This window comes from Haemaphysalis longicornis, unplaced genomic scaffold (assembly GCF_048455015.1).
Source record: "Haemaphysalis longicornis isolate Haplotype H1 unplaced genomic scaffold, Haemaphysalis longicornis Haplotype H1 scaffold_6, whole genome shotgun sequence".
In the NCBI taxonomy this organism is placed as follows: Eukaryota; Metazoa; Arthropoda; class Arachnida; order Ixodida; family Ixodidae; genus Haemaphysalis; species Haemaphysalis longicornis.
The window spans coordinates 64436864-64462907 of NW_027526407.1; the positions used below are offsets into that span (position 1 = coordinate 64436864).

The window sequence follows — 26044 nt, forward strand, 5'->3', positions numbered from 1 at the left end:
TCGAATGCGTGAGCTTAAACTCAGCTGTGGTGGTAGGTGGCCGTCTAGACTGTATAAACCACAAAGGGGGGGGGGGGGGGGCGGAACAACAAGCAGCGAAAGCCCCATCGTCGTCAACTTTCCAATTAAGAAATTGGACGCCTATCTGCTCCTTTCGTTGCAAATGTCGACAAAAAACGATAGTCTGTTCGTCCACATTCACCAATGAAATGCCATCCTTCGCTTTCCCGTTCACCTCTCATGCTGTTCCGCTCTATTCGCGCTCCTCCCAAGATAAACACGCTAGAGGTTTGCTCAAGTTAATTTCAATTTATCGCGTTCTACTGCTTTAGGCCGGGTGCCTTGATGCCAGCGCTGCCTAACGGCGGAGACGCGCGTGAATCGATGCGCCCAACTTCAACGTTTATAGTACCACGTTGCCCTTCTACACGTGCGTTCTAAGCCGAATGTGGAACCTATCTAGTGGAACCTTTCGTAACTGTTGCCGTTTCATTTCTTAACATACCGCCAGAAGCAATAGCGGTGCGGGCGACATCCGGCGACGTAGTGATTTTTTTTTTTCTGCAGTGGGTGTACTATCTCATTTGGCAAAAATCACGCATCCATTATTTGTTAAAATAACACTGCAAATATCACTCATGTATTGATTTTAGGCCAAATATTGGCGTAATGTTTTGTTTTTGCTCAACAATGTTGAAAATTATGAGCATTGACACCGGACTTAGATGTTTAGTTTGACAGTGGGTATATAAGACTATTGCGCAGCTCCTGCTTCTTTTTGGCCAGCTAGCTGATTCGAGGGACAGACCTGCAGTCAGACATACATACAGAGAGATAGACCAAAATTTTCCCGTTCGAGTAGCCGCAGGAAGACTATCGTCTCTAAAAGCGGCAAGAAGCAGCAGTGACGCAACGCGTAAGTGACAGATCGGAGCCAATCAAAAGCATAAAAGTGGATCGCAAGGGAACTCGCCTTAAGCGGCAAGAATACAAGGCCCTTGGTCAACACGTGGCGATAGCAAGGCATCTCATGCATTCGTGTCTTCTGGAAATTCATGCTTTCGCTATCACAGCTGTCCTGGCATTTTTTTTTTTTTTACTTCTCAGCTATCCCGCCCGCTTAGTGATATGGAAGGTGATTATGGAGCTCTTACTTGGAGTGGGAAAGCACCGCCGGGTTCGACGTGCGCAGAATATCGGCGGCCATGTCGTGAGCCTTCTGAGCGTTGCGCTTGCCCGAATCCTTCAGGGCGTCTCGGGTCCTTTGAAAACAGCGTGGCACCAACAAATGTTGAAAGCGGCCATGCAGAATAACTCGAGTTTGGTTCACTCGAAAGACTGCCTTGTTAGAATCATACTGACACCACTTCTAACGCACAGTTCGCTCAAATAAGCTACATAATTAGGAAAAAAGGGAATGGGTGTGCGGCCCACCAGCTCATTTCCCGTAACAGAACCTATTATATTATATGCCCAGCTGTGCGATTAGGTAGGGCCGGCAAAAGCATACGCAAACTGGGCAGGGCTTATAAGCTTGCCGAATGAGCTATTTGCGCCTAAATGCAATGCATATTCATTTTACAGCAGTAAGAATGGTGCGGCAAACACTGAAAGTGACGAAAATACACATGAGCACAGAAGTACCGATGCGCAGTGCTGGTGATACTGGCCGCACTATGCTTGTTCTAGCTGCACAGCCGTCCGCCGCTTTGGAGTCTGTCTTACACGACACTGGCCGATGGGCGTAAGCGACGTTGTCTCACGTGACCCTGCTTGTTGAGCACACGCCATGTTTCCCGAAATGATTACTTTCTACCGTAATAAAAACAAGCCAAGTGAAAATACGGTCATAAACAAAGCAACGGCGTACAACGGTCCGCGGCTGAGTATGGTAGCGCCATCTTGGAGGACTGACTGTAATCAAGGCTGCAGAGCGTAATGACGCACTGGAAGTTTGTTTGAATACCCGCCCTCATGACTTCATGGCGGACGTCACGCAAACACGCGATTTGGCCGGAGGATCGAGATTTTAACCTAAATTGATTAATTTCTCAGTGCATACGGCATAGTTTGCAGCCGGACAACCGCTGGGGGCAGTATAAAACACGAAATCTTTCGAATAAAACAAACTTGTATTTTGTTTACATGGCCCCTTTAAGGAGGCTCTGGTCGTTTATTTTTGCCATGTTGCTTGCCACACAGATGGTGCTTGTGTGATTGCAATCTTTCTGCTTCGCTGACAGCCATGGCGTTTCACCTTGTTAAACCATGCTTGGATAATTTATTTGGTTATTTGCACTCCCTACCAGTGATTTCAGCAGAGTGGTACAAAAAAAAAACGTTGGTTGCAAAAGAACAATCAGGCATATTCGTGAGGTATCATGCCAACGAAATAGATGAAACAGCACTTGCGGTAAGCACTGGAAACGATGTCATAGACACCTCATTATTAGGCAGGTTATACCAATGAACTATTGTTCACGAAAAAACAAAGCTGAAAAGAGTTTGGCCATGTTTGGTAAGGAGTTATTTTTGAAATTTTGTCTTGCATCAAGAAAAGGGGGAAAATATTTCTGAAAGATTTATATTTGAAAGCTTATTAAATTATTGAAAAAAGAATTTCGACATTAACACCCGGTTTTTGGGATAGGGAGGTAAACGTTCTCTGAACGACTGTTCCATCTCTGAAGTGCGACCAAAACTATTATGAACGAAGCGGGCAGCTGTTTTCAGAGAGTGAGCGAGAAATAGCTTCATTGCTTGCCCGGGGTGGGGTCAGGGGTGGGGTAGGCTAAAACTCGTTTCCCTTCCTCTTCAGCCATCGGCCAGGAGCCCCTGCTATATAGTCAATGTTGGTTCCGCCACGTGTGTCCCAAATAACAACTGCATAGTCTAATGTGGGGCGAACGACAATTCTGTGGGCAAGTAGGCGCGAAAAAGGGCGGCATTCTAAGGAATCGCAGCGAGTGTGATTCACCACAACGCTCCACAACAACCAATCAGGGTCACCAACTCTCTAAAGCATGGCATTAGAGTAAAAAACAAATGACTCTGTGCTAGCGCAACAGAGCAAGGCGTGCATTTTCGCTGGTGTCTTTGCGCAGATTTTGTTTTTTTTTACTTCATTGCATGCTTGACCCGGTCATTCTTCAACTTTATACATTCGGTGGTGCTGATTGGTAGTTCTAGAACGTTTTGGTGAAGCGCACCCGCTGCGATTTCTCAGTGTAGTAATTGTGTTAAGGTGCCCTCAAGAAAATCCGGGCCATCTCCGCTGACGTAAAACGTGGGGAGGGGCGAAGCATGCAGAGTATAATGGCGTATTTAGTTGGGCGTTTACGAGCGCTCTGAAAAGTGGTCGCGCCTTCGGTTGGAAGAATTGGAGCGCTCGAACTACCTTCGGTTGGTTCTTTCGGAGCGTCAGCCTCGGGCTCGGAGTGCTCCCGACCGCTCTGACTTCGAAGTGAGAGCGTGGCGCGATCTGGCCGGGAGGACGGGTCACGTGACACGAAACACCGTGGTTGCCGCCGGTGACAGCAGTGACAGCGCGAGCGCTGGGCTCAGTGGGCTGTCGCTGCGTCCAGACATGTGGGTATAATGCCTAGAGTATACTATTCTAGACACTATAATGTCGGAGATGGCCACTGAACTGATAGGCGCCATTTGCCGATGCAGCGCAGGAATGTTTACCCGGCGGCTTCTCGCGCTCTGATTGCGAGCCGCCTTGGCAACTCCGAGCCAGAGGACCGGAGCGGCCAACCAAATACACCATAAGAAGCGTGTTCTTCGCGCGTTGGCATTTTTGCCCATGGGAATGAAACCGTTGGGAGGTAAAGGCATACACCGTTGCTGTAAAAGTTTGGCGTCTTTGAAGCACGATGCGTTATAGCGCGAAGCGTTGGAAAATCGGTGTCCCGGTATGTTCTTTTCGTACGGGTTTTTCCCACGTCCCGGTGCGTAATAGCGTGACTACATGAGACGACGACGACAGGAGACGCCGACAGCCCGAGCCCCTAAGGGGCTTCGCCCATAAAAAGCTTGCGATTGGCATTAGCTGTGACGTAATCAAGGTGGCTGTTCCAACTGCATTCTCGGATTACGTTTTATAGCAAAGACATTGCATTCCTGAATAAACGTAGCCCGGCGAGCCTTATCCGAGCATTACGCAGAAAAAAATATTAATTTAGTAAACTTATCCGAGCTCAGCGCTAGATGTATTCGCACATATGTATAATATACAGGGTGTCCCAGCTATCATGCACCAAGATTTAAAAAAAGAGCAATGGCGTGACTCGAAGAAAACTCAGTGCGTAAGGTTTTCAGTACTGTGGAGAAGCGGACAGTGATTTTTTCGTTAATGATACTTAACTAATTAATTGTAATTAATTATCTAGCTCGATAAAAACTGTCCTAATCACTTATAGTCAAAGAGGGGCATGTAAGTTGCGGTATTTTTAGCGACGAACAAATTGCGTACTCATTTATTCAGACTGATAAAGAAAACCCGCGAAATATGAAAAATACCACGTGACGGCGCTTCCACGCGCATTCTAAAGCAACGTCCACAAATAAGCTGATTGAAAGCAACTGCTTCGCTTGTCAGCCGCCCGAAGAGACAGCGCATCACCTTGATAATGGCATGCATAGAAGGAGCAGCAACAGCAAGATTCGCGGGGCGCGTGTGCAGATAAGGCAGAAACTCGGCCGCTATTTCTTCTTTCTTTCTTATGTTTATTTCATTCTGGCTAACTCAGAGGCAGCCTGTTTGAGGGAATTGCTTTACGACGCTCGCTAATGCGCGCGGAGGCGCCGTCACGTGGTATTTTTCATATTTCGCGGGTTTTCTATATCAGACAGAATAAATGAATACGCAATTAGTTCGTCGCTGAAGATACCGCAGTTAGATGCCCCTCGTGGGTACCTACAAGTGCCTCATTGACACTTTAGTGATGAGGACAGTACTTCTCGAGTTAGATCATTAATTACAATTAATTAGTTAAGTCTCATTACCGAAAAAAATGCTGCCCTCTTTTCCACAGTACTGCAAACATTATGCACTAGGTTTTCTTCGAGTTACGCCATTACTGTTTTTTAAAATGTTGGTTCATGAGAGCTGGGACACCCTGTATGTATAATGCAAACAGGAGAATCGATTTCTCCGTCGACTCTTACTCATACGAACGAAGTGGCGTCATCGCATTATCTGCTATGTTATAGCTTCAACTAAAGTAATCATGCCCACTTTACATCACCGTCGTCGGATTCCAATTACGATTTGTAATATTACCGGAGAAGCGTTCGGAAATGGGTCGCACTGCTTAAAGGGCTCTTCAAAACTTCCGACAAACGCTTTCACTCTTCTTCGCGTCTTGAAGCATTGTGAAAGGTTTAGTTATCGGCAGCACGGAGGGGCACTGACTGGTTTTCTCGTCAAAGCAAATCTGTCCTTCCATTTTTGCTTTAAACTTGTTGCTTTTTCAAGGTGGATATGCAATGCATTCGTTCATTGCTGCAACTGAAAAAAAGCCAGCCAATAGCCGCTATATTGCCGTGATGACGTAATCCGGGCGGTCGACGAACGCGAAGAGCGGGAAATATGAAAAAAAAATAATTTGGAGCGAGTTTTGTATATTATATGTTTGGCATGGAGCAATAAATGTTGTCTGAGATTCTTTGCGACCCTCATTTTAAGTATTGGATGTGTTGGATGATTGCGCTGTCAACGCATATAAGATTTAGAAAAAAAGGGAAATGTATCGAGGTCTATTTAATTGGACAGGAACTGTAGCAATGGCTGCTACAGAACAAGCGGTTTGAACAAGAAAATCATGCACTTGTTCTTTTCTGGAGGATCGAGGCACAGCAAATCATGATCCCGCGAGGCTAATACTGCCCCATTTAGATTAGTGCACTGCAAAGCATAATTGATTTGGGATTCAACCCATTTGCGTTGAGGGCTAGGGCTGATGCGCTGAAATAAAAATCGTCTTTTTCGTTTTAGTTGTTGTTTCCAAGCATTATCCTGCTTCACTTATTATCCATTAGAAACTTCACCTTAATCGTTACACTAGATAAAAAAAAAACACCAAGAAATTATTAAAAATAATAGAGAAATGGAGGGCAAGAAAAAAGAACAGGATTCCACCATACCATGAAAAAAGAAAAAAGACGGCGTCTTCATGCCTTGGTACCCAGTAACCAAGGCGAACAGAGACTTGAACGCTTATGAAAGATGTAACGATGTCGTGCGAGCGGAATTTGAAACAGATCCCGATGCAGCGCATTATATATCCGTATTTTCTAAATTAATTTAAATTTGGTACGAACGGTTTGTCCGGTATCTCTTCTTTCTTCGGTACCATGCTGTCGGTCGTAAGGTTGCGTTTTCGGCGTTTGCTTCAGCACTCGAGTTGCTAAACAGATGAACGCAGAAAGCACACAGGGTTACAAACTTTGTGTCTGAATGTAGAGCAAACTCGGTGCGTTGAGGGATAGTTAAAGATAACAGAAGAAAAAAAGATGGGACTGATATATACATCAAAACGTGTCTTTTTTTTGTGAGTGTGTGGTGGTAAATTTTTATGCTTATATACAGGGTGATCAAAGTTAAGTCGACAAATAAAAAAAATAGACGCTTGGATATCCGTGAATATCATTGTTACAGTGAGGTTATGCGCCAAGAGGGACACAAAACGAAGTGGTAATTGTTGATGACGTTAGCTTAATTAACTAATATTGAATAATTAACTTTTTAGTGGCGGGAGTAAGAAGGCATGTTAGTATGGAAGAGGTGGACGCAATCTTGTTTCCACGTAGTTTTATTTGGCAGAATTCTTCTAGCGCATTCGCTCTCCGAGGTATCGAACTCCTAAGTTTAATTGCGGTTCGCATGATTACGCATTCTGCACAGTGAAGACCGGCGCAAATCTCCTCCCTTTTGTGACATGCCTGCTGTGTACGGTGTTTAGTTTGACAATGCTGTGGAGGCATAGGCAAATTGATAACTGACACCCTTCCAGTCTTGGCTGGCGTTATCGCAATCTCCAGTACGCGGAACCGCTATCGAAACACAGAAAAAAAGGGAGGGAGGGAGGGAAAGAGGGAAGCTTGGTGAGATATTTCCAAGGGCTAAATGAAGCTATTGGAATCTGACAACAAGAACAGATGTCAGAATCTGAAAGACACGGCTGGATAACTATGAAAGGGACTGAGAGTAAATGCCAATCCCACACTTATCACGACGCCTGACGAGCCCGTGTAAATACAAGAGCACCGGCGAAACCCATCGAAGTATCCTCGCGGTACCTTCGTTGAGATTCTGCTTGGGACAATCAGGTCGAAAGTGCAGTTACCTTAACAAGTGAAAGTACTGTAGTAAGTCCGAGAAACGTGTTCAGGCGAAGGTTTAGTCGTGGAAGTAGGAACCGCAAATGACAGATACTTGAGAAGGAAATTTATACCAAGTAATAAAAAAGAAACGAGATGTGAGGGGCAGCTCAACTTCAGGAGTGTTTCCACAGTGACGTACATATGTTTTTCACTGTGAGAAGCTGAATCATGACTCAATTTGCGACTTTCGTGCTTACGACTATAGCACAACCCTGGCAACAAATTTCGGTATCCTGAAAGTGGCATGCAGAGCACGCTTCCAAGGGGTTCACTTGTAATTTGAGGGGCCATTTAACAGAAGGACACGGAACTCGAAAATGGATAACAGATTGGAAGTGTCTATTATCACGGCAGCCGTGAGAATGACCGTCCGAAATATCTCACGGCAGTCGCCTCTCATTGGCTAAGGACGCTATTCGTAGATTTTGTTGGATAAATATTCCATAAAAAAGCCGTGTTTGCAGCTGACCCTGCAGAGCTGTGGCATAGTACTTGGTTTTAAACGAGAAGGGTCAGGTTCGACTCCGACACTGCGATAGTTTTTTTTAGGTTTAGGAATTTTTCGTTCAACTTGATTTTGTTAAGGCGTTTTTTACTCTGGTTTTTATTATATCAAGAGATAGACGCACAGAACTTCTAGAATGAATTTAATTACGTTTAATATAGGTTGTGTTCTTCGTCATTGGAGTGGCTTAGATTATGTTTGTTGAAGTTTGGCTGGATTTAGCTAGGTTATTATGCGTTCGGTTATGTGCCGTTAGGTTCGGTGAGGTTACGTTACGTTAGGTCACGTTGGGACGTAATATTATTCAGCAAATGTTAGGCCAGCCAACCTTTATTCAAACTGCCGTGAGAGTTTCCCGGGGGTAAGTCTCACGGCTGCCGTGAGATTAGACGCAGCCTCATAGATACGTGTTGTTCGGAAAGAGTACAGTATCACGACAAATCCTCCATTTCCTATGACGCAACCTTGTCAACCATTCGGGAACACGCTCCAATTTTGTCATAAAAGTGGCCATGTGTAAGCTCTACAGTGAAATTGTAGAAAACGGAAATTTCCGAGAAACATTACCTGGGGCGTTTCCTTCGGGAAGCTTCTTCGTTCTTCTTTTTTTCCTGTAGCCTTTCTTAAGCACGAGCAAAAATATTGTACTTCAGGAAGAGGAATCACCAATGTTTCTACCTTTCATATTTTGTGTTGTATACAACTGCAAATATAAGAATGAGTTTCTCACATAAAAAAACGAAGGAAATGCCTGGAGCTGGTTGGTACATGTATAGTTCCTGATGCACCTGGAACCTCCGCTAGACCAGTCCACGCATTTTGTCTCAGGAATTCTTTTTCTTGTTTAAAAAAAAAATCAGTCAATCAATATAGTGACCAGGAACGTCCAAACGGGGGTGTTACTGGCACACTTCTTGAGGCAACGAATGGTCACAGCGAACAGGGTACGCAACATCCACGAATGATGGTGATCATGATAATGATGATAATAATAACTTCATAATAATTCAAACGTTCCACTAATCATCATCACTTGCTTTTTCTCTGTCAGAGGGGGTAACGCACCTCACAATTGTCGATTGACCAAAGACTGGCAGGGAGCGAAATATATTGCTACACTTGATTGCAGCAAGATATTTGTAGCACCTAATTTGTAGGGGTGGGTGCCTAGGTCCAGGGCACCATTGGCTTCCGCTACTTTGGTAGCCTCTGTGACGCCTCTCTTGAATCTTTTATGGTGTTTTTTTAACTGCTATAATGTTCTTGTTACTGAACTATGGAAGCCAGAACAGGAGGCGTATCAAAAACAGAGAAATCAACTTCACTGGAGCCCACCTCCGCTCTTAGCGCGCGCTTCACATTACTGCGCGGCAAATTTCAATGAGCCAATCGATTCTGCAGAAGCGCCAGGCAAGCCTCCAGAAGCGGAGTAGTAGCTGGCGCCTCCTGGCGGAGAAATAATTAACCCTAAAAGAACCACTTACAAAAAAAGTCTGTGGCGCCATCTATCGGGGTTATGAGGAAGCAATAACAATGCGAGTTGCTAAAATATAAAAAATCGCCAACAACATCACGCGTGAAGCCTACATCGCGCTTGCGTGCTGGCTCCATCTCACGGCCTCTATCCTAAACGGTGCCGATCAGACCTCCTTTCTCAAAGAGCGCCGGGAAACAAAAACAAAATTGCGTGAAAGTGACGGAAGACTGCAGCGCCGTAAACTGGCGCTGAAGATTTTCCCCCGCTCGCGGAAAGGTAACGGCACGCGCTTCTGCGACGGGATTTCGCGCTCTCGAAGTCTGCGAGGACGATTGCAAACTTCGTTAGGCGCGCGAAAATAATTAGCGCTTCCATAAACGAACGCTATCACAGAAAGAAATACTACGTTAATTCCCGCAGCAGACACAATTTGTGAGATGTTAGTTGAGTTGTAACCGGTGTTCATTTTTAAGAAGTCAAAATCAAAAATAATTTCAGATTAAAATAAATATCGTGCGGAAGCTGAGCTCTCTGCATCATCGCAAGCAAGTTCCAGGCGTCGCCGACTGCTCAATCTCTCGTCAGCGTTCAGCGGGGAAAGTGTTCCGTGAGTACGAACTTTCTGTCTTTCAGGACAATTTTTTTCGCTTTCACAAAAGATTAAAACCAAAAAGTCATGCAGTTCCTGTGTTAAGGTCACTATTTCTTTGCTTTCAAAAGGCAATCCGCCAACGACTTTCCAGCGTCGAGCACTGATAGCTTTAGGCGTTTTATTTCAAAGTTTGTAGAGAGCCGGACGATTAGGCGTTGTTTACTGAATCTGTAGAGGGCTCTAAATGTTCAAATAACTAATCAGGCTAACACGGCAAAACAGTGCGGTCCGCATTTGGTGAAATTCAAGCAATGGGGACGAAAAAATAGTATTCACGGGAAAGTAGTGATTAGGCTTGATGCATGCATGTGGGGTTCACACATGTGTTTTTGAAAATTAAGAATATCACTATATGTGGGCTGCAGCGCTTTACACCATAATAGATAAGGGAAATATCCAGTAAGTGGATGGGGGCATTGCTATAATAATTTTGTTTGTTTGAAAACACTAAAGCGCCAGGAGGTGCCAACTATCTCCCCGTAGTGTATGCGTCCAGTCTACCACTGCTTCAGGCCGCCGAAAAAGTGATGATGGTTGATTTAGTTGTTGATGATGATGATGATTTAATGATGGTTGTCTTTCATGGCTCAGTGATGCGAAATAATTTACACGGACGCAGGGAGCATCGAAAAAAGAGATTTAACCTAATTTCGCCATACCTTCACGCTTGAATTTCCGGTGACATCTATATAAGAAAACATCATTGTAATGCGTAGTAACGTGTGGAAGTCGAAAACGTTGACAGGACCTGTACTGTTTTCTTACTCTAATGGTGTTCTTGAGAAATGTCCGAAATGCAGCAAGTTGCATTCGGCCCACTTTGGTTGCGTAAGCGCTTCCCGTGGAAATCGCCTTTTACGGGCATCTGATATGCACCCTTATAACACAAAACTTGTCGTATACAGCCTGCAAAGTGATGGTACACATCAGGTGTTTGCTTCTTGGTTTTTGGAAATGGCTTCATTGCAAGACGGACATGATAAGTGAAGTAGGGCTCGCATTGGTGACACATTGGGGTCGACAGTGAACCGCGCACATCGAGTACCTTCAAGATTTACTCTTATTATGGGAATTCAACTTATAAATGAACCCATTTGTCAACTGCCCCTTGCTGACCCCCACCCCTCCCGCAAGAAAGCTTATAAAGCCAGGTGGAGGAGGCCATGGTGGCTGGGAGTCTACGCCAAAACTACATTATTCAACTTTATTTTTGTGGTGCTGTAGAATCTTCTCGCTAATACTAGGATGGCTGTAGCTTTATAAATGCAGATACTGCAGGCTAGAATTCCGGACCAGTAACAAAAAAAAAATGAACAGAGTGTATGACGTGACTCAGATTTGCGGCAGTACACTTTCGATGCAATCCAAGAGACCGAACGGTGCAGTTTGTTAAGTGTTTATGCACCGACGCTTGATAGGCTAAAACTGCGAAATTCAACTCTTAGTTAACTGCCCCAACTTATCAAACTATCTCCTGTCCTTTTTTCGGGGGCCGTCCAGGTGATACGCCCGGCCATAAGTGTCAGCGATAGTTACTCCGCAGACGCGCTAGCATCATGATGTTGATCGATTGGTTTACGCACATTTATACTGACCGCAGCCCTTTCCAGGGATTACAGATGATACAAAGCAAACACAGAAACACGAGTGCATCACGCACTTTAAGTGGTTTCCATTAGTAAATAAGGTACACAATAAACAGACGGAAGATCACAGAATGCAGGAGTACATAAAAAATCTGCATTTATGTGACTTTTTTATTGCAGCCAGAAATTCATCCACAGGGAGCGTGCGAGTATCCCGGGGTAGTGAGTGCCAGTGCTCAATAGACATGGAAAAAACTACATTTAAACAAATCAGTTTTGGGGTTGAATAGTGTAATATTTAGAGTGTGTTGGCTTCTGGTCTGTGTAGGGGATGGTGTTGCAACCCGCAAGTACCTTTGCAGTGACGGTAAGCGCGGGGAATTAACCAAAGAGCAGAGGAATCGTAACCATTCTGAGTGGCACCTAGCAGATAACGGAGCTAAACTTAAAAGTGGTAAGTTCGAAGAAGGCGAAAAATTGCGGTGGTATCTGCAATGGATAAAATGGACGGCTTTCTTTTTTGTGATACTAATTTTGCCATGCCGGATGCTTTGTGAGGAGTCCACACGATGCGACTGTATTCAAGTAAAGGGCAGTTTCGACAGTTTAAAGCTTGGTTTCTTTTGGTGCTACACGCAGTACGTGCAGTAGGTATCCAAGCCTCTTTAGGGGTTTGTTAGAGGTGATATTTATGTGCTTGCACTAAGACATTTTTTTTAGTAAACTAAAGGCCGAGGTACTTATATTCAGTTTTGCATTGCAAAGGAGACGCATTGAATGAGTAGAGAAATAAACGATCGGATGACATACTAGAAAATGTTATGGTCCCTGTCTTTGGCAAATTTATGTTAATTTTCCACGTGTGGCAGCATTCAGAAAACTAGAAAGTGAATTGTTCAGGTTAGCGTGGTCTACACGCGTTATTTTGTGATAAATCACGCATTCATTGCGTATTGCCTAATATGGGTAGGTATGTTACCGGGTATGTCATTGATAAATTGCAACAAAAGGAGGGGCCCAAGAACCGGACCTTGTGGCACACCTGAACTTACGTCAGTGGTATCGGATGCCATTGAATTAAGAAGCGCGTACTGTGCCCATTCTAAAGAAGACAGCGTATGCAGTCGACTAGCAGCCGGTTTTTAATATGTCGTCACTTTAAATAAAAGTTTGGGAGAAAGAACTGTATGGAAAGCTTTCGACAGGTTAATAAAATATCATCTACCTGATAACATTCATCAATGGATTCAATTATATCGTGACTAAATTATGTACGTTGAGCAAATATACTGAATCCACGTCTAAAGCCGAGTTGAAGCTCGTTCAATGCTAAGATCATGTTACGTGACAGAAGGATGACAATGACAACCTTTGTAGAAGAGATGGATGTAACGGGTGTCAGCAATCTTGGCACGCGCATAGCTGTGTAGCACAATGTTCGTCGCCTTATTCGCACATAAGTAAACATGGTGCTTTGCACCATTATCCAACTTCTTATCGGTAAAATATTATTAGGTTCCCGTAATTCTACTTCGGTCTTTTATATGATGCGCTGTATTATCGTCATGAGTGAGACGTCAAGGAGATCGGCCTTGGAGACGGACGGACACGGACACGGTGGTGTTACATACGGCTTTAAAGAAAAGGAGAACTTTAGCCGATTTCTATGGTAACAAAACGGTTTCTCTTGCTAGAAAGTTTTTTTTAATGTTTCCGTAATGTAGCGCCTTGTCTATAAGGCATATCCCACCAATAAGGCGTTGGGAGTATTCTCGTGGCTAAAACTCTTTTCAGTGTTCTAGCGCGGCATCAGATTTTTTATGCCTTCTTTACATACATAAGCATTCAACTAGAGGCACAGGGTCAGCCAGTGAAAAGGTATTTTGAATAGTATCGATGGTAAAAACCGACTTAAAACAAAAATTAAATGTGTTGGCTGTGGTGGCAGGGTCGCTTGTGGAAGCTCCGTTAATCTCTATCGTGTTTGATTTTGTTCAGCTCGGCAAGATGTGGCTCCAAAATTTTCTTGTATTTGTTATCATGACGTTTTTATTTTCCCTTGCTATTGGGAATGTTTGGCGGCTTTAGTTTTAGCTTTAGTTCCTCTTTAAGTTTATTGAACTGATTTAGTGGCGGGAAGTTCTTGCGTCTAGTCGAAAGACGTAACCTTTTTGCGCGACGTGACAGTTATAATAATTCTCCGGTCATCCGAAGGTAGCCTAGCAATTTTTTCTTAGTTTTTACCAGAACACAGGGGTTAATAGAAGGCACAAGATTTTCAAAAAAAGTAAACCAGAAATGTCGCTGACGTCACCAGATTTGCTAAGATGTTAAAAATGTTTAAATAAATCGCCTAGAATTATCTTAATACTGTCGTCCTCAATACCACATAATCACGGTGAGTTGAATAAGCAATACACGCGGCAGGTATTCGACATGAAAGGGAAACAGCAATATGTTGTTTAATCGTCCGAAGTAAAAATTAAAAAAAAATGTTGTAGGTCTCCTTTCGTCTGTCTGTCTCTACCGTGCAACAGTGAAAAAAAAATTCTAAATCACCTGTGAAAAAGCCACTCCAAGCAATCTTACAGCCCCGATCATGAGTCTCTACATAACATGTGCCCTGCGAACATCAAGTTTCGTTCAGCTTTTCTACACGAGTTTAAGTTTTAGAGCCTGTTTGCTCGCAAAGGCACAGGCTCGCACTTCGCACGCCAACATGCAAACGAACGCGCAATAAAGCGTACCTAAATGCCAAAGTACCTCACTAGGAATTTTTCTGCTTTATTTAAGACACGAACAGCCCTTTTTACCGCTGTTTAAGCGCGCTGGTTTGACGGAAACCGGCTGTCATAACAGGACTCCTTTCATCAGCCGCTCGCATGATATAACGCTTTCGGGGATAGCTCACATCGACTCATGTTTCTTTTTGCATTGAAGCTTTGTGGGCGTTGTATCTGGTTCATACGATGGCCTCAACTGTCGTAGCATTACTAAACAATGACGTTTTTCGACGTCGCCACCAATCAAATCGCATGCATCGCTGCCTGTTACGTCGCTTTCTTCTGATACGCCATGTGTGTCAGTGGCCTGAACAAGGCGTTGCTAGATAACAAAGTTTCTTAAGGTTAAAATTCTTTGGCCACTGCAGGCAGCGTTAGAGGCGGGAGGATTACGACAGGCAACCTCGTTTCGTGTCAGTCGCGTTGCCATTGTTATCTCTTCATACCATTTGGTACTCTCCACACTTCGCTATATGTAAGAGTAATACATATCACACTCTCTCGGTTGTCTATGCCCTTTTACACTATGCCCTAAGCTCTAATCGACGACCAAGGGGGAATTTAGATCGTGTGCGTACGTGAACACTTATGGCATTAAATCTTAGGTGGGCCAAATTAAACATCGACTTGTAGGCAGGCCCTCTGTTAGCCCTGTTTCCCAATCGTCTCTTGCCCAATCCAGTTTAGTCTAGTACAGTTTCGCTCACTAATAGTTTTTGTGCCAACTCAAAGACTATGCACCACCATGACACTATGGCATGACATACTACGACACACGATGACACCAATACCATTCCATCTGTTGCCTGCGGTATCCGAAACATTTTGTTCCGCAGTGTTATTTAACGCAATAAATTTAACAAAGCTTGCTCGCTTTTCTTCAATCAACATCTATCAACTGTCATTAGGGCCTTATCTCAACCGAAATTAGGCCTTTTTCTTCGTGCCTAATGTTATCGAGCCGTGTGCAAATGAAAAGCTTCGATTTCTGCCTGGAAAGACCACAGCTCTGTTCGACCTCTAATAACGTGTGTAAAAAAAAGGCTGCACGCAGAAAAAGAAACTTGCTCCGAGAGATATAGAACTTCCTCCCACACACGACGGCTCTCTGCCAAACACGATGGAGCCAAACAAAAATCCATTACCGCCCTCGATATAGCAATTGGCATCCTTTATTACGGAGGAACGAATTAAGGTTTCAAAAGCAGCCCCCTACGCACACTCCAAGTTCTTCTTTATGGTACGCTACAAACCATTACCAGCCTACACCCTCATACAAAAATTGCAGCCTTAGAACAAGCAGTCACCATTCTTATATAGTCGCGCGCATAATCCAAGAACAAACGAGCCGGTACATTATAAAAGATAGCTTACGCCCAAAGCGTACATCTAACCCCGTGGAACCAGCGAATATAGATTATCCTACCTAATCTGCCCGCCCGACACCAACATGGAAGCGGCAGCAGCACGGAAGAACCCACCGCATTCGCTGAGCCCAAGCTTCGACAACAACGCTGATGACGCCATATTGTTACTAAAGAACCCCGTGTGGTTGATGTTATCACAGGATTTCTTCGTGGCGGGCGCTAAAAACTGCAGCATTTCCAGCAATATTACAATAGACTGAACCTACGATCATCCAAGACGCCCTCGACTACTTCATGCACGACTACAATCACCCAACTACTCCAAAACTACTCATCCTAACTCACTCGTACGGGGTTCTACAAGAATGTTCTCATACAAGCTCCACTCACTTCTCTGACCACCACATTGTTAATCAAATAACTACTTCAAACATCAGGCTGCAACGTCCGAATTCACTGAAACCCCGGTCATAAAACATGCGCCTATGGGAACCAGGCAGCTCGCGTGGCGGCACGGGAGGCCCTCCTCATTACAGCTTATATATAATAACCAACCGCCTCCTCGGACCTGCCTTAGCCCAACATCCCCTACAATGACCACACTCTACCGCCCGCAATCAGTCTTCGTAAAAAAGCAGCTCGACGACAACGCCTAAAAACTCTCAAACTTTAAGGCCACCTCATCTTGTTTCCAACCCCAACCCTAACGCAAGTAATATTTCTCAACAACTTCTTCCCAAACACCTCTACTGCTTCGGACACCTCTCGAGAATGGTACAACTCACAGAACGCGACGGTGTCCCTACTGCCACCACTCCGCAATAGCCTATCTCGACCACGTCATCGGGAAGCGCCTCAAATTCACTCCCTTTCCCACATGCACGCCCTTGCCTCGAACCGCAACTCACATTGATCTACAGCAATATCGAGAAACTCTGTGCTCAAAATTATCATTTATGCCACGAGTGGCGGTTAGTACGAGAATTTAGCTGTGGTGTATGCAATGAAGTATGCCCTTATCTTTTCTTTCTACGGAGGACTCCTGAATTGCTAAAGCCACTATTATCTTACTGATGTCCCCCACTGGACACTGCCTTTCCTATCCATGAAAGTTAGTGACAACACCATCATGTCCTATCTTTAGCGTTGCCCTGAAGGCTATGCTACCTGGAACGATTAGTCTCAAGCAATCATGGTCGTCCGGGCCGAGGACGAGTCGGCGCAGCTGTGCCCCGTCACGGGCTACAGAGAAATTACTGAAATGTACAGAGAGCGCAGATGCAGATTTCCCAGGCCTCACCCGCAATTGAACCGAAAACAGCAGACCGTTATCCGATGAATACAGGCGGGGTCGCTAGCGCATCCCACACTTCTAAACAAGACGTACCAGGACAGGTACGAGAGTACTTGCCCGTTCTGCAAAGACAGACAAGGCACTCTAGCACACGTCCTGGCCGAGTGCGACTCTCTTAAGATCCGCCCGCGCCCCACCCCTATTCCCACACCCGACCCCCGAGGGCGAGCGATGGTTGACCTTGTTGTCTAGCCCCAACCTGACGATCCAGCTCACGCTGGCAGCCAGGGGCCAGGAGCTGCTAGACGCATATGGGACCCAAGAAGAGGGTTCCACCCCATCCGGTGCCTGCGTGCACTAGCCAATACCTTATTGAGCTCAAAAAAAGTTGATTGCTCCTCCTTCAAGCAACCATGGGAGACCGTAACAAGGAAGCGCCACATCAACTGCTGGAGCTTCAAAAGGCGTAGAAGTGGTGACCGGCATTTTATCTGTGCTGATACACAGCTAGTCCGCTACTTCAAGTGCGTCATAGTAGGGCGTGACCCAGTTCTGTCTTCCCAGCTTCAGTCGGTCACATGGACAGGCATCAACCGAGCCCTCTGCCGTGCCTCCAGCATCATCTGTGGCATGGATGTGGGCGCAAGTATCTAAACACAGCTGTATACAGATGGTCACTTATGACGTGCGGGGGCGTTGTGCCGTGATGCAATAGTAGTTCGCTAATGCCATGCCCTCCGGAAAGCCTATGTGGCTGAAAGGCAGACGGGAGTCACAGCGGCAGGAACGGGGCCCTTCTTGCGTCGATTGCTATTCGGAGTGCATTAGCGCAATTGCGCCTCCGCCCCCTCAAATATGCACACGCCGGCCGCACTGCCACAACTGGGATCGGAGTGCACGTAACCCTAACCTCTGGGTAATCGAACGTGGGTTGCGGGGCACGGAACAGGTATCTAAGCCTTTGTACTCAATAAAGAAAGAGACAAACAAACCTGCCCAGCGTTCCGTCAACAAACTATAAATAAATAACTCGTTTTCTGTATAACGGGCGTGTCAAGGCGTTGGTGAAGGACCAGTCGTACACCAAGCCGCTAAAGAACCCTCAGAGCGCAGGCGAGAAGGGCGCAAGTATATTCACACACGCTCTGACTGCGCCGTTGGCGGAATGTTGCGTGAAAGCCGCATGGCTTCTGCGTTTTCTAATACCACCATGTGGGTATGTGCCCAATGAACAGATATGCGAATTCGCCTACGCACAGGCATGCCCTGGGTACCAGCACATTCAAAGGGAAATCTACCACCCATTCCTAAAGAAAGTTGACAGAAGCGCGAAAGCTAAAAGGGCGTCCAACCTTCGTTGAAAGTGCGCCCATTCGATTGTGTAACCTTCAAAGACCCAAATCACAAACGAAGAACAGAGCCGTGCGGAGATTTTTCGCGCACCAAGTAAGCGCATACCGATAGGGGGTTGTAGAAGGCTGTTGAGTTCTATTATCGTATTCTTGCCATTTAGATCTTGCGGAACGGCGGGATATTTACATGTAATGCTAAAGTTTCAGCGAAGTGGTACATAAGGGAGAAAATCTAGAAATGTACCCGCGGAGGAATAGTAAGGAATCCATCCTCTATGAAGCTCATCCTTCCGTTCTTATAAGGCAATTTCCGGCGGTGTAGCACTGATGTATGCTTCAATGGAAAAAGTTTCGCCCGCAAGCAGCGCAAACCTTGAGAAAGCTGACGCCTCTTTGTCCGCCAAGTTACTTCAGAGAGCAAGCAAAATGCGGATGGCGGTTGAGCTGAAGGCGCAACGCGTCATGTATTTAGTAGTCTTTGTAGGGCTAGTTCCCCTGGAAATCAAGGTTGTTTAACATGTTCGATTTGCATTTAGTTTATTTAATGTGGATTGTATGACGGGTTAGGCCGGCAATGATTCGTAGGGTGTGTTTAGGTGGTTGCTCTTGAAACCATATTGCGTTACTCCGTGATATAAGAAGCCACCTCTGTTCCTATATCGAGGGTGGTAAGGGCCTTTTGTGTGGCTCCACCGTGTTTTTCAGACAGCCGCCGGGGTGTGTGTGGAAAGTAGTTTTATGTTTCTTGGAGCAAGTTTTTTTTTCTGCGGGCAGCCCTCTTTTCCTTTACACACGTTATTAGACGTCGAACAGAGCTGCAGTCTTTACGTACAAATTATTAGCATGGCCATCATCATCACCATCACAGTCACCACGGTGAACATTGTTATAGTCGTATAGTCATCACCTGGCATATCTCTGTGACCACACAAAATATTTCCAACTGTTCCTGTCTGGCGTTTTTTTGTTATTTTATTCTTACGCCGAGTTATTTGTCCACCTTCTGGAGTGTATACCGTTCATCCGTATATTAGTGTAATTTGGTAACCCCAGCCGTTATGGGTAGTCCACATAAACATCTCTGGGTTGTTGCTAAAACTAGTCATTTGTTGTTTTCCTACTATTTTCACAAGCGAACTTTTGCTGCATGTCTGTAGACTAGGTTTTATAAAACACCCGAGTTTTGGAGGAAATTGGGGCTAAAAATACAAACATGCATTAAAGGTAGAATAAACGAAAGCCGAGCTTGCGATTCCAAAGTTTGTTGTCTTTTTTGCACATACCGTGGGTAACGAATGCCTGAAAAATCACGTGAACAGCTTTTTCATTCACGACTACTTGCGTGAAAATAAAACTAAAGGCTTAGCCAGACATAGTCTGGCACTTTTTTTAAGCTTGCATTTTTGGGTTTGTAGCGGTAAGAGGTGTTCAAGCGTAAGTTTTATTGTAAGCGAAAATGCACGACTCTAGAGAAGATTTTGCCCGTTCTCTGTGCCGCACAAAAGCTTCGTGGAATGCTGATGAAAAGAAGCCACTTACAATGAGCTCGGCTGTGCGTAATCGTTGCAGGTCCCGAAAACGTCGCACTCTGAAGTACAAGAGATATCTCTAATAAAGGTACTTTCCGGGGCAGCCTGTTTACTCAAACTAAAATTGCGAGTAAGCAACAAAGAACTACATTCTTGGTGCCATTTTAGTCGCACTTTAAACCTAAAAACGGGCTTCTCGATCAGTCTGGTAAGAGGACTTTTTTTTAATGTTATCTTGCTGTTTATAATTCGTTTGGCACCTGAGAAGCGCTTTCAGGCAACGCAGGAGGTTGAAAAGGAGCGAAAATTTGTGAACACATTGTTAGTAATGGAACCAATTTTTTGGTGGGAAATGCGTACGTGGAGGAGCATAAAATGGTTCCCCTGCGTTTCTTCTAATGTATCATGGTGTTTACAAAAGTGTTTACTCCAGAACGTCTATGGCGCTAATAAACGACACATTGCCTTGCAAAATGTGACAGTATGAAGAAAGCGAAATTTAAAGGCAGCGTTAACATAGTTTAGGTGAATGGCAATGTAAGTAAGCAGCCAGCCTGACGGGCTTAGAAAGCAACTTCGATGATAACAAACGAAAACCATTGCACACTGAGAAGCCACCAGTTACATTCAAGTGGACAGCCAACAACAGATTGTCTAAGGCAATCTAAAAAAAACAATATAAAGCAATTACGAAAACGTCCACGCACAACGTGGTGAATGGCTAAGCATCAGTGCCCAATTTCCGAATAAAATGATGGCATGTGGACGCCGGCACGTTCGTTTGCGCCGAGATGAGCGGAAGCGACCGAAGCGCCGAGCAGTCAGTGCGGCGGTGCGCCGCGTGGAGTTCCCTGGCTCGGTGGTGACTATTGCGCCGCTGGTGGAGGGGGTGGCGTGAGTGCAAACCTGGAGCGGCACGCTCTCAGCACCCCCGTAGTCCTCCCCACTTTGCGCCTTTTCGTTCTCTTCGTTACCATACTACTATAACAGAGAGATATGCCCCATCACCCTTGTTAAGCCTTTATATAGGCTTAACGGTAGGGGCCAATAATACAGACCTTGACGTGCCACGCAATGCCAAACTCGTTGTGCGTCAACCTGCGAGTACCGTTCGACGACATTTGACCTCAAAGAGTAACGTTACGCATAACATAGGTTGCCACATACCTGCGTCCCCTCCTCCCGCTGCGACGCCATTAGTTTTAGGGACGTGCTATACATCCACATTGTGTGTCGGAGCAACCGAAATTTAGGTGTAGCGTTAGACGGACGGTGGTGCGGCGTTTGTGGAGCGCCGGCTTTTTTGGGCGCAGCCTTTTGTCGCCCGTCTCTAGGCTGAGCCGCGTCACCGTCGTCGTGACCGAGCGAACGATGGGAAGACAAACAAGTGAAAGAAAAAGCGAACGATGGGAAGACCGACGAGTGATCGAAAGCAAAGGAGGAGAGTGTCGTGAAATGGGGAGGGGAGTACGGTTCGCCGTGGCGGCGCGAGCCAGCGCTTTCTGAAAGTGTGCGGTGGAGGATGGGAGGGGGAAAGTATGCTATGCCCACACGAGGCACTCGACGGCGCGACGCTTGGCGAAAACGTGAGAGGGGGGGGGGGGGGGGGAGCACGTGCGTGACTATGACGTGCGTTCGCTTAAGACGCAGTTCGCGGTCCCTTCCTGAGACGCACTTCACACCGCCGACGCAGAGGCTCATCATCGCTGCCGTCGAGAGAACCCACGAGCGAGTGCTGCCTCAGCGCACTGCTGCTGCATCCAAATATCGCGTTAGGGAGTATCGTAATCGCCAGCCAATTTTTTTCTTCACTGATCCAGTCACCTCATGCTTTGGCACGGAAATGATTCAACGGCCCATTGTGTACGGTGTATTTTATTGAAGGCCCGTCAAGCTGCGTGCGCTTCAAACACAGCTATAGCTGTGTAAAGAAATTTGTGGAAAAAAGGGAAGCAGCGCGAAATTTGACGAGGCATGAGAAGCAGACGATCACAAGGAGCTGGTCTTCTTTGCCTCTATCTCTTCAAACTGTGCGTTTCCTTCTCCTTTGCACGTTGAGCCCACGCCTCAACCTTAAGGAAACCGATGCCTTGAGTATTTCTACGTAATGCGGAATTCCAAAGAGTAAGCGGCCTCAGAAACAAGTACCATTTCTAAGGCTTTCTTGGTTAGAACGAACCAGCGGCATTTATCAGCGCCGCGGTCGCTCAGTGGCTAAGGCGTTGTTCTACTGAGCCCAAGGACGCGGGTTCGATTCCAGGCTGCACCGGCCGGATTTCTTATGAGGCGACAAGCGAAGACGTCTATGTGTTCCAAATTTCGGCGCACGTTAAAGATCCCCAGGGGTTCAAAATTAATCCGGAGCCCTCCACCCACTACAGCGCGCCTCATCGCCTGTGTAGCGTCGGCGCCTTAATTAAACGTCATAATTAAATCAACCTGTCAAAATCAACGTTGGTGATGAAAGTGCAGCCGAGACTTCACCAGTGTGCTTAAGCCAGCTGTACCATAAAATACCGTGTCGAACGGCTTATAATGCTGTCCTAAATAAAACAGGCTATTAATAGAAACAAACATCGCTGTCAAACGACGCACATGTGCTCCACTTTTGTCACCACCTGTGGCAGGTTAATCTTTCGTTGTCATTTAATTATGGCCGTCTTGCTCCCACCACCACTCTTGTGGGCGTACACGGCCGGAGTCTGCATACAGGCACGCGACACCCAACTTAAGTGCTCCGGAAGGGAGAAAAAAAACAAAAAAAGTGACATAAACTCATCCCTCCACCCAACACACACCTCTCGTGGGCGGATGTTTGTTCCGCTTTCAACGTTCGCTTTGCACTTCCGTTTCCTATTTCCTGTTATTACTAATACACGACGAGAGTGGGCGCTTTGCGCATTTGCGTTTCGACGACTGCTCTCCGGAACCCATTTGTCGCAACACGGACTGCGTCCGTAAATGATGCATAACGCAGAGGCAAACAAAGAAAAGGACAGTCGGGCACTTCGTCCGCGGGTGATAATTTCTTATGTCATTTGGTCCGTTTTGGGAGGCAGCACTCAGCATGCAATGCTTTCCGGATGGCCCCTTCATTAATGACAGGAGGTGTCCAAAAGAGAGAGGTAGAGAGGCAGACAGAAAAAGCGAGAAAGGATCCAAGACAAAAAAAAGCCAAGCCAGCAAGCACAGGCGAGAGTCTGGCCTGGGGACCCTGCCTTCACGCCTGAGCTGACGGGAGGATTTAATATTAACGTTTCACATGGTTTTCTACACGGTGTCCTGCCTTGGACAACATCGGTTGACTACACGATAGCTGTGGAGCAGTGGGGGGTCACGGATTAAGCGTAACTTGTCGAAGTTACTAAACATGCGCCCAGCTGTAGTTGCAGATTGTATTGCCACTTGGGTTTCGTACTCAGTCCCAGTTGTGCACATCACGTGGCACTGCGCGTCATACATCCCTCCCTTGAGATCAGGGTAATGCCGTTGTTTTTGTTATGTATATAGTAAGAAATATTGCTGGCCGAGTAGATGATACTGCCTGATTTAGTGGCATGGCTGAGCAGGGTCTTTCTTATACGGTTTTGTTCTTGGCGAGTTCAACGACTGAGGGCTTGAGGACTTCTTCAAGATTGTTTAATTAATAGACACGAGTGATATCCTTCTCAATTTCTGCAAGCGCGATGAAATTACGCACTGTTGTGAATAAAAAACGAGCAATGTTCACCTGTGTAGTACGGGTCAGTGTTGTTAATAAATGGTAATGTGAAGAGAAGGTTCCGCGACGTCCACTGGTACCCGCAGCTTGACGCACGAGAGTACGTTGACAGGTTTGACCAATAAGTACCGGTTGGCGACGTTAGACCTCAAAGCTTGTCGTTAGGCCTAACGACCTATATTTAGGCTTAACGTTAGGTAACCTTCAAGCTGTTCGAGCCTTACGATGTGCCAAGCAACGTCATTCTCGCTTTACGCTAAGTTGCTGGTACTAGTTGACTACTTTACCTCATGGCATTACGTTACCCCTAACGTCGCACCGTCGCATGCGCGTGCGTCACTACCCTTGCTTTTGGGGAATCAGTGTCTGCGCAAGCGGGTTCTCCGCCGGAGAATACCGGTGGCTTCACGAAAGTGGTTCCACCAATGAAGTTCATGAATTTGCCACAAAAGCGGCAGCGCACAATAGTGCTTTCCCACTAGAAAGTAAACCGGGCATAGGAAAAGAATCAAATGTATAACCTGGCACAAATTATCATGAACTAAAGCACAACGAACAAGGATGAGAACATGGTCAGCTGGCTGAATTTGCTACATAACTGCCCTTACCTGATATCGCGTTAGTTATTCGCTAGAGCGCAGATGCAAGGGGGAATACCTAACCTCACAAACGCGTTTCCTTCAAAAGAGGCGTTGTGTTCATTCCTTCCTCGATCTGCTTTTCGTACTTCAGGCAGTTCAACTACCGCGTCTTTGCCGAAGGGCTTACAGCTAAAAACGCAGCAAATTGAACGACGGTTTCACCGACATTTATCTTTGCGCAGTTCGGTTGGTTGATCTGCAGAGAAGGCCAGTTGTGCTTACTGGGACAGATGATGTCGTTGAACTGTCTGTAAACATTAAAGACTCGTGAAAAAGCTCTCACTGCAGCTAAAGGACTGCCACGCCATCAGCGTATACACAAACGCCAGATGTCACATAAGAACACTACGCTAGTTTGTGACTGCGCATCACAATCCAGTGCATTCCAATGCCTTCGGGCTAGAGATTCCGGCGCAAGTTGAAGAACTTTAGGCGGTCAACCCTCCACTACAGCGGTGCGTGTGTAGCGTCGGCGCGTTGGACCTCAACATCAATTAATCAATGAACTAAATGCCTCAGGCCTACAAGCATACAAACCCTGCAGCTACACTTTTGGACCCCCTGTGTTACATAATAGGCTGCTGATTTAAAAATAAAATTTCCGTCACCCATACGCTACCTTCAGCGTGCATCCTCAACGTTTCTCTTTTAGGGCGCAGCTCTTTGGCGGCCGTCTCTGGGCTCAGCCGCGTCGTCGTCGTAATTGTGTGAACGATGGCAAGACCGAATAGTGAAAAAAAAACAAAGGAGGGGAGTGTCACGAAATTGGGAGGGGAGGGCGGTTCGCTGTGGCGGCGCGAGCCAGCGGTCTCCGAACGTCTGTGGTGGGGGAGGGGGGGGACATTATGCTGAGCCCGCACGAGGCGCTCGACGGCACGACGCTTGGCGAAAACGTGAGGGGGGTCGTGCGCGTCGCTATGATGTGCGTTCGCTTAAGACGCAGTTCACGGTCTTTTCCTGAGACGCACCTAGCGCCGCCGACGCAGACGCTCATCACCGCTGCCGTCGAGAAAACCCACGAGTGATTGCGGCCTCAGCGCACTGCTGCTGCGCCCAAATATCGCATTAGAGACTATCGTAATCGCCAGCCAATTTCTTATTGGAACGAAGACGTGCATATGATATCCGGGAAGCCTGGATGTACCGTCATGGGAATATAAAAAGCGAACACCAAAATGTGAACCTGAACAGGTAAAATCTAACAATTTGTTTCGTGGAGATGTTGTAATGCCGCAGTTGTGGTAATTTGAAAAGTCACGTTTACAAACTTTGCTTCTGTTGTGAAGCGATGCAACAATTGCACTTGAATAGAAAGAAATTGCGCTATTTGTATGTTCCCATTCCTTATTGTGCGTTCGCATTTTCTTTGTACATCACAGTCGTGGGTAATTTTTTGCAAAAATACGAAAAGCCTTCGACTGTTAATTTTTTATGAACAAAAATTTAATACGGACGAATCGTCTAAAACTTGAAGTATGCCCTGCAGCGTTTTCGCACTCAATTATTGTACGGAGAAGCCGACACACCCACCATCGTGGAGCGCCGTTAAGATATCTGTTATAATGTAAATCAAAACAAAGACGACGCAGTGTGAACACCGTTACGATAGGCAGTCTGAGAATCAACATTTGCATACATTAACAAAATGACAAAAAAGTCTTCCTACTGGGTCGTCATCAGGCTCAAAGTTTCAGAAGATGCTTGGATTAGTTTTAAATGCGTCATCTTTTGGAGGCAATCGAGCGTAT

General features: G+C 45.9%; 1 protein-coding gene across 1 annotated transcript in view; it reads left to right on the plus strand.

Moving 5' to 3' along the window:
- Nucleotides 1–9599: 9599 nt before the first annotated feature.
- Nucleotides 9600–26044, plus strand: part of Gpa2 (Glycoprotein hormone alpha 2) — an 89393-nt gene continuing 72948 nt past the window's right edge. Inside the window, exon 1 of the mRNA XM_077674628.1 lies at nucleotides 9600–9978. The gene's annotated coding sequence lies outside the window, so the exon portion shown is untranslated. The remainder of the gene's footprint in view (nucleotides 9979–26044) is intronic.